This window comes from Nycticebus coucang, chromosome 19, assembly GCF_027406575.1.
Source record: "Nycticebus coucang isolate mNycCou1 chromosome 19, mNycCou1.pri, whole genome shotgun sequence".
NCBI classification, from domain to species: domain Eukaryota; kingdom Metazoa; phylum Chordata; class Mammalia; order Primates; family Lorisidae; genus Nycticebus; species Nycticebus coucang.
This window is the reverse complement of record NC_069798.1, coordinates 46,839,772-46,852,683: the sequence shown is the minus strand read 5'-3', so window position 1 is coordinate 46,852,683 and position 12,912 is coordinate 46,839,772. Positions and strand designations below refer to the sequence as shown.

The 12,912-nt window shown below is 40.2% G+C and overlaps 1 protein-coding gene across 1 annotated transcript in view; it reads right to left on the bottom strand.

Annotated features, from left to right (window-relative positions):
- The window catches only part of ME2 (malic enzyme 2), a 70,947-nt gene extending 60,459 nt beyond the window's left edge, over window positions 1-10,488 (bottom strand). The window contains exon 1 of the mRNA XM_053572044.1: window positions 10,299-10,488. The gene's annotated coding sequence lies outside the window, so the exon portion shown is untranslated. The remainder of the gene's footprint in view (window positions 1-10,298) is intronic.
- Between the last annotated feature and the right edge of the window lie 2,424 nt (window positions 10,489-12,912).

The following is a 12,912-nucleotide window of genomic DNA, read 5'->3' as shown; positions in this document are numbered from 1 at the left end:
GGTTTTAACCCACCATCCCCAGTATATGGGGCCAGCGACCTACCCACTGAGCCACACAAAAAGAGACTTTTAAAGACTTCTTGAGGAACACAACCAACACACTACTGACCTCTTTCATTAGGACCTCTGTCCTCATGAAGCCCCAAAAGTGGAGAGTGGACTTCTTGAGGAACACAACCAACACACTACTGACCTCTTTCATTAGGACCTCTGTCCTCATGAAGCCCCAAAAGTGGAGAGTGGGTTTGGTTCTATTTGTTAATGGGCTCTGCTCTGAGCTCAGTAATCCAGTGAGGATTTGTTTGCTGGAATAATCCTGCAGTAAACACCTGATTGTTACCTTGTCATCCATTTTGAATTTTCCTTTGTGTCTCCTTTTCACAGTACTTCTTGAAAAAGCTTAAATTCTTTCTCTAGTTTTAAAATTGTTGGTAAGCTAAAAGAGAATTCTCAAATATTAAATATAATTTAGACATTCTTTTGCCTGGTTCCACTGGTGGAATTTATACTATCTCTGCTAGTTTGAGGTCATGAAACGGTTTCTTCTTGTTATTTCTGATATTTCTGATTTGTCTGTGAGCTTAAGTCTTTGGTTTTGAGCCTTTAGATTCTGTGGTCTAGACGTCCAAACCCAAAATGGTCCCATTCTTCCTGGTCCAGCTGTGTCTCCTTGCCATGCTGGGAGGGGTCAGGTTCTCTAGGAATCTTCTTCACAGCTGTGTCCTCATTATGGGCTCTGAACCTCATACATAACAATTAAGTCATTTATTTATAGGTTTTTTTCTTACTGGAAATTAGGGTTATTAAGAGTTAAAATTGCGGCCAGGTGCGGTGACTCACACCTGTAATCCTAGCACTGTGGAAGTCTGAGGCGTGTGGATTGCCTGAGCTCAAGAGTTAAAGACCAGCCAGAGCCAGAGCAAGACCTTATCTCTAAAAAAAAATAGCCGGGTGTTGTGGCCAGCACCTATAGTCCTAGTTACTTGGGAGGCTGAGATAAGAGAATTGCTTGAGCCCAAGAGTTTGAGATTGCTGTGAGCTGTGACACCATGGCATTCTCCCAGGGGCAACAAAGTGAGACTGTGTCAAAAAAAAAAAAAAAAGTTAAAATTGCGGCTGGACAAGGTGGCTCTTGCATGTAATCCTACCACTCTGGGAGGCCAAGGTGGAAGGATTGATGAATTCAGGAGTTTGCGACCAGCCTGAGCAAGAGCGAGACCCCATCTCTTCTAAAAATAGAAAAATGAACAAGGAGTGAGTGTAGGGGTCTGCAGTCCCAGCTACTCAGGAGAACTGCTTGAGCCCAGGAGGTTACACTGAGTTATGACAATGCCACTGCACTTTAGCTTGGGAGAACAGAGTGAGACTGCCTCAAAAGGGAAAAAGAGAAAGTTAAAATTGTAATATATATAATTAAAACAAATAGATATAAAGAAAAAAATTCTGCATATACAATATATAAGAAAAGCAGAATGTGTTTTTGGAAGGTTATAAGAAAGACATAAAGATATGGCTTTTGTTAAAGTACTTTTGTCCACTTTACAGGTTATGTAAAGGTTGTTCAAAGTGAAAGGGAAAACGACACAGATAAAACTAAATGGATAGCTGGGCGCTGTGGCGGGCGCCTGTAGTCCCAGCTACTTGGGAGGCTGAGGCAAGAGAATCGCTTAAGCCCAGGAGTTGGAGGTTGCTGTGAGCTGTGTGAGGCCATGGCACTCTACCGAGGGCCATAAAGTGAGACTCTGTCTCTACAAAAAAAAAAAAACTAAATGGATATAGAAAATTCAGGAAAGAAAAAATAGACGAAAATTTTAAGTAGTCATAAAAGCTTTATGGAAATCATGTGTGTTCAAAGGTGATTTGAGATCAGATGGGTTTTTTAAATAATATTTTATTAAAACTAGTTTTAGAAATAGTATACTGAATTTGATTTTCTCTTTCAAACAAGATTGTCATGTAGTATTAATAACAAATAGTAAAAGACTTTGGTTTATCTTTTGAGAAAATTGAAAAAAAAAAAAATGAGGATAAAGAAAGATTGTGTTTGCCTCATACTGCCTTTATTAGGTCCTTTGAAAAACTGAGTCTCTTCTATCAAAGAGTAAAGATTTTTGCTTTTTGAAAACTTTTAGTTATTATTCTTTGACTAAATGAATGATCATTTTTTTCACAGTGGACATATGATCCTATTTTCCATCAAGTGTTTTAAACCTCTGACATATTTGACAAGCTTCATAAAATCAAATTTCAAATTCTCTTTTTGACCCCACACTAACTTCTGGACATTCCAAAAGGGCCTCTGGAATTGTATGAGAAAAATATTAGACTTATTAAGAAAAATAAACTATACAGTTTATAATATAAACTATACAAATTATTTTTAATAAATATATACATATATATTTATATATAAATATATATATTTATATATATAATAAACTATATATAAATTTATATTATAAATCTATATTTATAAGTTTATATTTATATAAATTTATATTTATAAGTTTATATTTATATATATAAAAATAAACTATACAGGAAACACTGTGAAATAAGAAACAATGTTTATTCCTTTTTGAAGTCATATTTGTATAAATGTTAACAAAATTCATACAATTTTGTATCAGCATCCTAGAACTCTCATCATCTTAGTATATGCTATCCACCATAAGTCTAATATTAAATTGCTGTATGTCACAGAAATAACCAAATTTCCTTGTCAATTGCATCACTGTTATTATGAACTCTTTTTTTTTGAGACAGAGCTTCAAGCTGTCACCCTGGGTAGAGTGCTGTGGCATCACAGCTTACAGCAACCTCCAACTCTTGGGCTCAAGCAATTCTCCTGCCTCCGCCTCCCAAGTAGCTGGGACTACAGGTACCCACAACAATGCCAGGGTTTTTTGTTTTTTTTTCATGGTTTTTGGCTGGGGCTCGGTTTGAATCTGCCACCTCCGGCATATGCGGATGGCGCCCTACTCCTTTGAGCGACAGGCACCGCCCAAGCCCAGCTATTTTTTGGTTGCAGCCATCATTGTTTGGTGGGCCCAGGCTGGATTCAAACCCACCAGTTCAGGTGTATGTGGCTGGTGTCTTAGCTGCTTGAGCCATAGGCACTGAGCTTTTTATGAACTCTTATCAGGTCTTTTTAACCATGGCCATTTTAAGTCTTTTTGTCCACAGTAAATTGCTTTATTCTAATGATTCATCTAAAAGTCTGGCTTATTACCAAGAATATTATAAAAGATGTAACAGATAAACAGCCAGAAATTAAGCAATTTCTCTACTACTTAAATTCTCAAAGATCTTTAGTTATCTCTTTATCTCTCTCTCTTTAAGACAGGATCTCCATTTGTGGCCAGGGGTATCATCTTGGCTCACTGCAACCTGTAACTCCTTGGCTCAAGTGATCTTCTTCAGCCTTCTAAGTGGCTGGGACTATAGGTACACACCATTATACCTGGCTTGTTTTTCTATTTTTTATAGAGATGGGGTCTCACTGTATTGTCCGGCTGGCCTCAAACTCCTAACCTCAAGTGATCTTCCTGCTTTGGCCTTCCAAAATGCTAGTTTAGAGGTGTGAGCCACCGTGCCAGCCTAGTTATCCATTTCTGATACTCTATTTTTTCACTTCAACTATTTTATGTCTACATTTCTGCTCAGTTGTTTTACAGTCACCAGTTCATGTTCCATAATTTAAAATTCTGGCTTCACTAAATACCTAAAGACATTTTCAAGATGCTTCCATATTATTTTAATATTTTTAGTGCCTAGATATAAATTACTCTTTTTCATGGCATAAAGCTCATTTTTAAAAATAAAGAGTGACTTTTGATGGTGGTCCCATACATGTTATGTTTTACGGAAACCAACCCTTGGAGAGAGTTTTAAGTTTGCCTCTATATGAGATTTAGAGAACTTAGAATCTAAAACTAGTCTCTATATTGGCTCTGTGCTAGATGGTTACATACCTCAGAGGTAGAATTCCAAACCCCAACTCAAGTTAAGTTAAAGGCTTAGAATTCTACTTACAGTATGATGTGAATGGTTTAACTCTCATTGCTATGCCAGCAAGGATGCAGATTTCCCAGTCCCCTGTTATAGAGAGAACAGTGTTTCCAGTTCTTAGCTTCACCAAGTAGGTCTAATTTTGGTGCCTAATGCTGAACAAGGCCTGAGAACTCAGTTTCCATTTCACAGCGAGCAATACATTCTTCAGACCCTACGCAGTATTTATGCACTGTCTTTATTCCCTGCCCAACCATGAACATTTGCCTTCAATGCCAGCTCACTGCTTTAGGTTCACTCTTCATTTCTACATGTAGGGATTTCCCTTTCTTGCCTTCAAACATGGCTCTGTGTTTGCTTCAGTTGTACTTACCATTCTTCATTTTTAGAGCAGGAAAAGGAGATTCCAACATGTCACTAACCAATCATCCTAAACTGAAAGTTGATTGACTCTTCACTTTATACCTGTGTTAAAATTATTTTGAGCACATACCACATACCAGGACCGGAATGAGGCCTGAACTTAGTATTGCTCTCCTATTTCTATTTAACTCTCCAGCAATCATGTTTTTTTTAGCCCCTACAAAACTCACACCATCAGATTTGGCTTCCTTTAAGTCAACCTTCGAAAGCATTCAACAGAATTTGTTAAATCATCACCATGCAATGCTCTTAATGTTCTAGCACCACTAAGTTTAAAGTCCTGAAGCTATCCTTCAGATTATTTTTAAAAACTGAACATGGGCAAAACCAAGAAAAATATCTAATTTGCCCCTTTTCTCAATTTTCTTTTATTTTTATTTTTTTTGAGACAGAGTCTCACTTTGTTGCCCTCAGTAGACTGCTGTGGTGACCTAGCTCACAGCAACCTCTAACTCTTGGGGTCAAGCGACTTCCTTGCCTCAGCCTCCCGAGTAGCTGGGACTACAGATACCTGCCATAAAACGCCTGGCTATTTTTAGAGACAGGGTCTCACACTTGCTCAGGCTGGTCTTGAACCCATAAGCTCAAGCAATCCACCCACCTCAGCCTCCCAGAGTGCTAGGATTATAGGCATGAGCCACTGAGCCTGGCCTCCCTTTCCTCAATTTTAAATTAAAAAACAGACATATACTTATATAAGCATCCCAAGTTTATTTTCATGAAAATAACTTGTGTGTTTATAAATTATCTTCACTATTTCAACCTAGTAACAATTAGATATCTACTGAATACGTATAATTTAGAAGAAGAAACAGAGGTAAAGCCTACTTTAAGCAAACTCCATTGAATTTATTTTTTAGTGAGAGAATTTGCTTTGAAAAAGACTTCTTCACTGGACTCCTTTACATAGAAAGCTCCCTCAGGCCACTTCTTAAATTCAAATTACTCAAATTTGACTTTTACATCTCTTTTCAGGGCTTTGGTGCATAAAAGGTCCATGTCACTATTTCCATTTATTAATATACTGCAGAAAGCACTAGCAGTTGATTCTGAAAGTAGAGATTCTGTATATATCAAGTTTCTACAGTTTTAATAATTAGCCAAACAGTGCCATATTACTAATATTAATAATAGCAATACAGTGGTAGAAAAACACATACCAACTAGTTTTCTCTACTGCCCTTCCTCCCCTCTCCCAAGCTGGTGACACAGTATTAACAAAATAAGACTGAGAAGAGAGTGGAGAAAAATTCTTAAAATTTGACTGTGTCATTAAATAAAAGTTTTTTCTTTTTGAGACAGAATCTCACTCTGTCACCCTGAGTGGAGTGCTCTGGTGTCACAGCTCACAGCAACCTCAAATTCTTGGGCTCCAGTGATCCACCGCCTCAGCCTCTGAATACCGAGGACTACAGATGCCCACCACAATTTTAAGTTTCAAAAACATGAATTCATTATGTTTGTGTGGCTCTTCCAGGAGAGAGAACACTCTCCTAGAACAGGAGTATGTGTTATTAATCACAATTAAAACTTTGGTAGTAAAAGATCAGATCACTATCGCAATACACTGTTAAGACAGACAAATCTAAAATAGTATGGGATATGTTTTCTTCTGAATCAAGGCAATCTGGAAAAAAACTACATTTTACAGTCAGTAGTTAAGTTCAGCACTCTGATATATAAATTCTTTTGTTTTCAGCTCCTGGTTAAAATCTTGCTCCTATCAAATAAAGAATTTAGCCTGTATAATTAAAGATAACACCACCTGTCAAATCTACCTCACAGATAACCTATGAGGATCAAATGAGAGAATATATGCCAAAAATATAATTAAAGACAGAGTAAAGTGTTACACCAATCAAATTATTAAAGAACTTTATTTTTATTAAATGATAGAGTAAAATAAAATATAAAAGTAATATTAATAGTGTCTTCAGTAAGCATTCATATAAAAAACAACTTAAAAAACAACTTAAAACTAATCTTTGCCAAAATTGGAAACTTAGGACACTTAAAGAGAGAAACAGGAGGGCTTAACATGGGCTGGAGATGAGACAAAATGGGAAAAAACATATTTAACTCCTTATATTATACAGGTATGATAGAAAGAGAACTGTAAGAATAAGTGAAGTATATAAGCAGGAATCAAAAGAAGGTGAGGTTTCTCATTTTCAATAAACAGGCAAATCGAACTGCTTACTGCAGAGTTTCTTGGATCCTGGACTATGCCTGTGGTTTCTCCACCTGGTGTGACCACTGTCATTCACACTGCTTTGCCTTTTCCATGAGTAAACACTGGTAAAGGAGAGGTTCTTGAACTGCAAAGCAATGGAATTCAGTTTCTGGATGGTGATTACAAACTGTTTTGGGACTGAAATGGTTAGCCACTTGCTGCTGGAGACTACTCTCTCTGGCCCACTCCCTGGGGACATTTTTAATACCTGAGAAAGACTGTTCACTAAAGACCAAACCTCTGAGACTTTTCCCTAGAAAGAGGTCATGACTTGGCACAAACACCCACAAGCTTTGCAGTCAGACAGACTTCAGCTTGTGTCTGGACTCAGACAATTATCAGTTTAGACTTAGTTGTGTCACCTGGGCATTCCCAAATGATCTCTGAATAGGTGTTAGTCTAGAACATGTTTTTTACTGGTCTCTGACCAAAGAAGTTGAAAAGCTAGGACAATATCATAAGGTTTTTCATAATATTAAATGTATTATCTTTGCTTTCATGTTGTAATTATCACCTTCCTACCTTAGGATGTCTTTTTAAAGGAAAGAATGGGGATAGTAGATTGCAGGGTTTTGTGGGGTTTTTTCCCCCAAGACAGGATCTCACTCTATCACCCATTCTAAAGTACAGTAGCATCATCCTAGCTCATAGCAACCTCAAACTCCTGGGCTCAAGTGATCCTCCCCGGTAACTCAGACTAATTTTTCTATTTGTTGTAGAGACGGGTTTCATCTTGCTCAGACTGGTCTCAACCTCCTGACCTCCTGCTTTGGCCCCTAAAAGTGTTAGGATTAATGATGTGAGCCACCACACTCGGCCTGCAATAGTTTTTAATAAGTCTTTAACCTTGACAGAATTAAAAGTTGGTGATTTTATGTCTGGTCCCAATTTTTCCCCTACACACATTTTTTCACTTGTCCAAAAAGTCCAAAAGTCTGGGAACCACTGACTTACACATCTCATCAGTAAAATGGGGTAGGGGAAAGTCTCTTTTGCAGAATTTTGTATAGTTATGATTTATACATACATAGTATCAAGCGCTTAGAACTTTATCATCATCACCATTATAAAGAGCCTGTCTACTTGCCTTGAAGGTTTGTTTTTAATAAAGTCCACACCCAGGTAGTCAAAGGGCATGCTCGAGTCAAACTGCACAGAATCAGATTTTGGCTTTACCGTTTGCTGGCTCTGAGATGTTAAATTACAACCTCATTGAGTTGCAGTTTTCTCATCACTCAAATGGGATGATAAACAATAAGACCTACTCAATAAAGCTGTTTTAAGATTTAAATAATCCATTTAAGACGCTTACCACAGTGCCCTCCAGGTGATCTAAAAACATTAGTTATAAGCATTACTGGTGTTAGTACTAACAGACTAAGGTTCAAAGGTACCTTCTAAATGCCTGCTAGTTTCTGCATCAACATATTCCAATGGTGAAATCCACATTAAGAGGATAATCATGATTATTTATTTTATTTTATTTTAGCCGGGGATGGGTTTGAACCCACCACCTCGGGTATATGGGGCCTGCGCCCTACTCCTTTGAGCCACAGGCGCTGCCCTATGATTATTTATTTTTTAATTTTTTCAAATTAAATCTCTAGGTCAAGAAGGACAATTTGGATGGCTAGAGCCAGGCAACATTAAATGTCATCCTAAACAGAATGTATAGTAGAGAATCATTATGATATTTTTCATTACTTTTAAAATTTATACAAATTGATCAAAGAAGGTATAATATGCAGCCATAAAATCAAAATGCTGACTTTCAAATAAAAATAGTTAACTTCTAATAAAATAGTTACTTTTTAATAAAAATCTTATGTAATTTTTATGTAGTGCTAACTCTGTCCCCTAACTTTAATCATCAATAAACAGATGTTATTTTGTTTTAAAATATGGCTAGTTTGAAATTCACCAAAATAAGTTAGGATTTTAGTTTAACTTTTAAACACATTATGTAGGTAAAGCATAGGAGTTTTTAATTTACCAATGAGATTAATAAATGGGTAAATGGGTTTTTCCTTTATAAAGTTTTAATGTAGTCTCATAAATGTATTAAAAGACAAAAACATTCATAAATGTCTTCTAAAGATGTGACTTGTACATAAGCAGTTCTTCTGAGGAACATCTATTAACCAAGAGTATGTTATTCTCAAGAGAATGAAGAACTCCTACAAAAGCAAAGTTCAACATTTCCTATTAATGCACGATGAAAGTTATATCAGCATTTCTGGACACTAAGCCTAAGTTACAAATACATAAAAGAGTCAGGCACAGGTTACAAGTCAAAGTTGATTATTTAGAGGTCCAATATGTGAAGAGGGAGTTAAATTGTTTTTTATATATTTTGCAAATCGCAACACAGCAATATACAATTAGATCAGTTAACATGAAAGATACATGGGTTATTTACTCTCAGAAAACGACTGTTTCTCTCTTATCTAACTTGCAAAATATTTGGAAACTAAAACTCAAAATTTTTGAGTACATTGCAAATGGCTTAACAACATGAATAGTGCTTAAGGAGCAAACAAGTTAAGGAAGTGTGGGGGGTGGAGACTGTGGGGGAGCTATTAAGTTAGACTACTTGAATCCAGGCTTTGTCTCTTCCCCTTCCTATGCCTTAGTTTCCTCGCTTGTGAACTGGAGGTAGTAACAGTACCAACCTAGAAGGTTGAGAAAATTCAGGTAGAAAACTGGGCCTAGCCCATCACTAACAGCTGCTTCTATTATCATCAACTGCAATCTTTTTTTTCCGTTTTGGCCGCGGCCGGGTTTGAACCTGCCACCCTAGGTATACGGGGCCGGTGCCCTACTTCTTGAGCCAGAGGCCCTGCCCCATCAACTGCAATCTTAACAGAAAAAGAACAATGCTATTAAATGTTTTGCTTAGAAGTGACTGGCACACGTATCAGGAAGCTTAAGCCACAGGTACGATTTAACGTTTTGTAAGGAAGCGCTTCGGTTGAGGTTTGTAATTTTGATCACGCTTCTCACTACAAGCAATATGTATTTTCTAGATTTATCTTCGGAACCAAAAAATAAAGTCAAGGCTAGGACCACAAATGTAACACCATATGCAGAGCGTCAAAGAAATACCTGCCGATCTTGGCCCATGGATGCCATTTCACGATAGAAATATTCCAATCTTAGAACTTTCTACCCTGCAACAACTCTCTTTTAAAATGAGGAACAATACACACGCATCCTAATTCCTGTCATTAACTCTCCTCGGGTGAAAAAGATTTATTTGCCAACGGGGTTTCGAGCACAACTGATCTTTAACGGGCGCGGAGGGGAAAGAAGAGATGCTCGTGTTGGGAGGCCACCGGGCCTCACACACAGGCAAGAGAGGGTGCGCCCACGGACCTGCGAGTGCAGAACCCGGGAAATCGCGCGCGGGGAAGACCCTTGGACCGCGGAACCCGGGTCGCCGCGACCTAACTGGTCCCTCGCCCTCAGCAGGGACTCTGCGGGGCAGTTCCCTTCACCCAGCCCCCATCCGCCAGGCAGAGGCCAGTGCGGGCCGCACGGGTAGAGGCCGGCGCCAGTTTCCCTCCCAGAGCCCCCGCAAGGCTTCCGCCGAACCAGGGCGCCCCCGACAGCGCGCCACGCCCAGCCTTACCGGACGTCTCGGCCCGCGACAGGTGGGGATGCCGGCAAAAACGCTGCGCCCTGCCGCCAGCCCAGCGATGCTCAGCTCCTGCGCCGCCCGGCCCTCCCCTTCTCCCAGCTAGTCGGAGCCGGCGCCAGCTCAGGCTCGCCTCGGCGTGGGCGGCCTAACACGCGCCAAGGAAGCCAGGAAAGCCGTGCAGTGAGGACCGCCAGCTGGGAGGGGAGCCGCCGCGGCCCCAAAGGCGGAGACGGACAGGCACACGGACCAATGGAGAGGCGGGAAGCCGGCCGGGGGCGGGGCCCTGCCTAGAGGCTGGGCGGCCCGAGCGCCGGGGTTCCTCCCGGAGACATCTTCCTCTGTCCGCTTCCTTGAGGTGGTTGTTTTGAGGCTGGGCGCGTGCCAGTGTGGACGCGATTCTGAAGCCGTGTGAAGGGCCGCGTAGAGTAGGAGGAGCTCGGAGAGACATCGCCCCGGGAAAAAAGCCGGAACCCGCTTACCGCGGATCCCGTGCTCCCTGCACGCCAGTGGCCGGCGAGGGTGTTGGGGTCGTGGCTGCGCGTTCGCGCGATCTGGGGGCTTGCGCAAGCGCGGAAGGGGCACTGCCGGGGACCGGCTCCCGGACGGCGCTGGCGTGGGGATCTGCTGTTTGTTTGGGTCCTGCGAGACCCAGGGAGGAAGGCAGAGAAGAGAGGGTGGAGGGGAGGCTTAAGACCTGGGTGCGGGGCAGGAGAATGGAAAGTAAGGAGAGGGAGGGCCCAGGAAATACTAGGCTCCCGCACTTTATGGACGCTTCATGTTTCTGAGCTGTGTTTGTGTGTATAGCGCTCGCTCTTCAGCAAAGTTCTTTGCCACTCTCCACAGTTGCTGGCACAGTTACTGGCCCGCAGGGAATCTGCTAATCACCTCAACCGTCACACTCGCTATAAATAGATAATCAGTGTTCTCTCTCAGAAAAACACTGGAGCACTTAATTGTTTTGTCCTTGAAAGCAGCGGGGACCATACTTTCAAACAGATATACCTTCACGGTTGTGATATTTCTTCCTCTTATTTCAGAAAATGTTATCACCAAAAATTCTTTACCGTAATCGAGTGTGAGTACTCTTAAAGCAAGGTATAATAATGATAATTTAAATAATAAAGATGCAAGAGATAAAAAAGAACAAACAGATAAAATCGAAAGTGAGGGAAAAGTAGGATAAACCTAAACTTTGGACAATTATTGATGCACCAATAAAGTCTGGTGCACCCACCCCACTCTGAACATTAAAGGGAGAGACATGTGAGGGAATACTGTGGTTAGATTACAATCAAGAGGTGTGGCTGCTATAATTAATAACCACTGCAGCAAAATTGAGGTTATAAACAAGCATGACCTAAAGTAACTCTGCTTGCCAGAAACGTTCAAGATGCAGAAATTTGAAGGAAGCGTCAAACATTGTGTCTTTAAGCATTCTTCATTAGTAGAGGTGAAATTATTTTGTCTTTGAAAGACAGTTTGGGGGGAATCAGGAGGTGGATGAAGAAAGGAAAAGTTGGTCAAAGGGTATGAAGCGTCAAGAGAAATAAGGTCTAGTGATCTATTGCACAGCCTGGTGACTATAGTTCATAATAATGTGTATTTTGAAATTGCTAAGAGTGCATTTTAAATATTCTCACCAAAAAGAAATGATAAGCATATGTGGTAATGGATTATGTTATAATCACCCCCACAGTGTATGCATTTATCCAAACATCACATTGTACCCCATGAATGTATGCAATTGTTAATTTTAAAAATTGTTGTTAAAAAGGGAAGTTTTCTTACATTAGAACAATCCCAGGTGAACAGTTGAGCTATCATAGATGGGATTTACTATGCTTAAATTAAGATAGATCCTTTCTTTATTAAATGAAATATCTGCTAATGTCAAGCAGTTTTGCTGGTCTACTCTGATTTACAGATTCCATCCGCTTAGCCACTTCCAGTGATTGGTCAAAGGCTTTCCAGTTACAAAAAAAGTTTTTCTGCTACTATACACACAGTCACCAAAATATACAATATCTTATTTCTGGTACTAAAATGTGTGTAAGGTTCTCCCATTCTCCAGCTGAAACCAACTGGGTGCCCTGTAATTTAACTCAATTCTGTTATTATCTGTTGGGAGATAGCATCACATCCCACAAGATCATCCTGTACTTCAGGTATCATTTGAAAGCCCCAGCTAGCCACTACCTCCTCCTCTGGTTCAAGTAACGTGCTAGGATGGCTCACACAACTCAGGGAAACACTTTACTTACATTCACATTACAAAGGATATTATTAATATAAAGAATATAGATGAACAGCCAGATTAAAGAGATACGTGGACCAAGGTATGTGGGAAGGGTGCAGAGCTTCTGTGCCATCTCTACGCAAGCCACTCTTTAGGCACTTCTAATCCAGCAACTCTGAACCCTGTTTTTCTGGGGTGTTATGGAGGTTTCATTATGTAGGTATGATTGGTTGTATCATTGACTATAGATGATTAACTCAACCTCCAGCTCCTCCCCTTCCCAGGTCAAGGGGGAGGGAGTGAGGCTCAAAGTTCCAATCCACTTAGTCACAGGGTTGGTTTCCTGGCAACCAGCCCCATCTTGAGGCT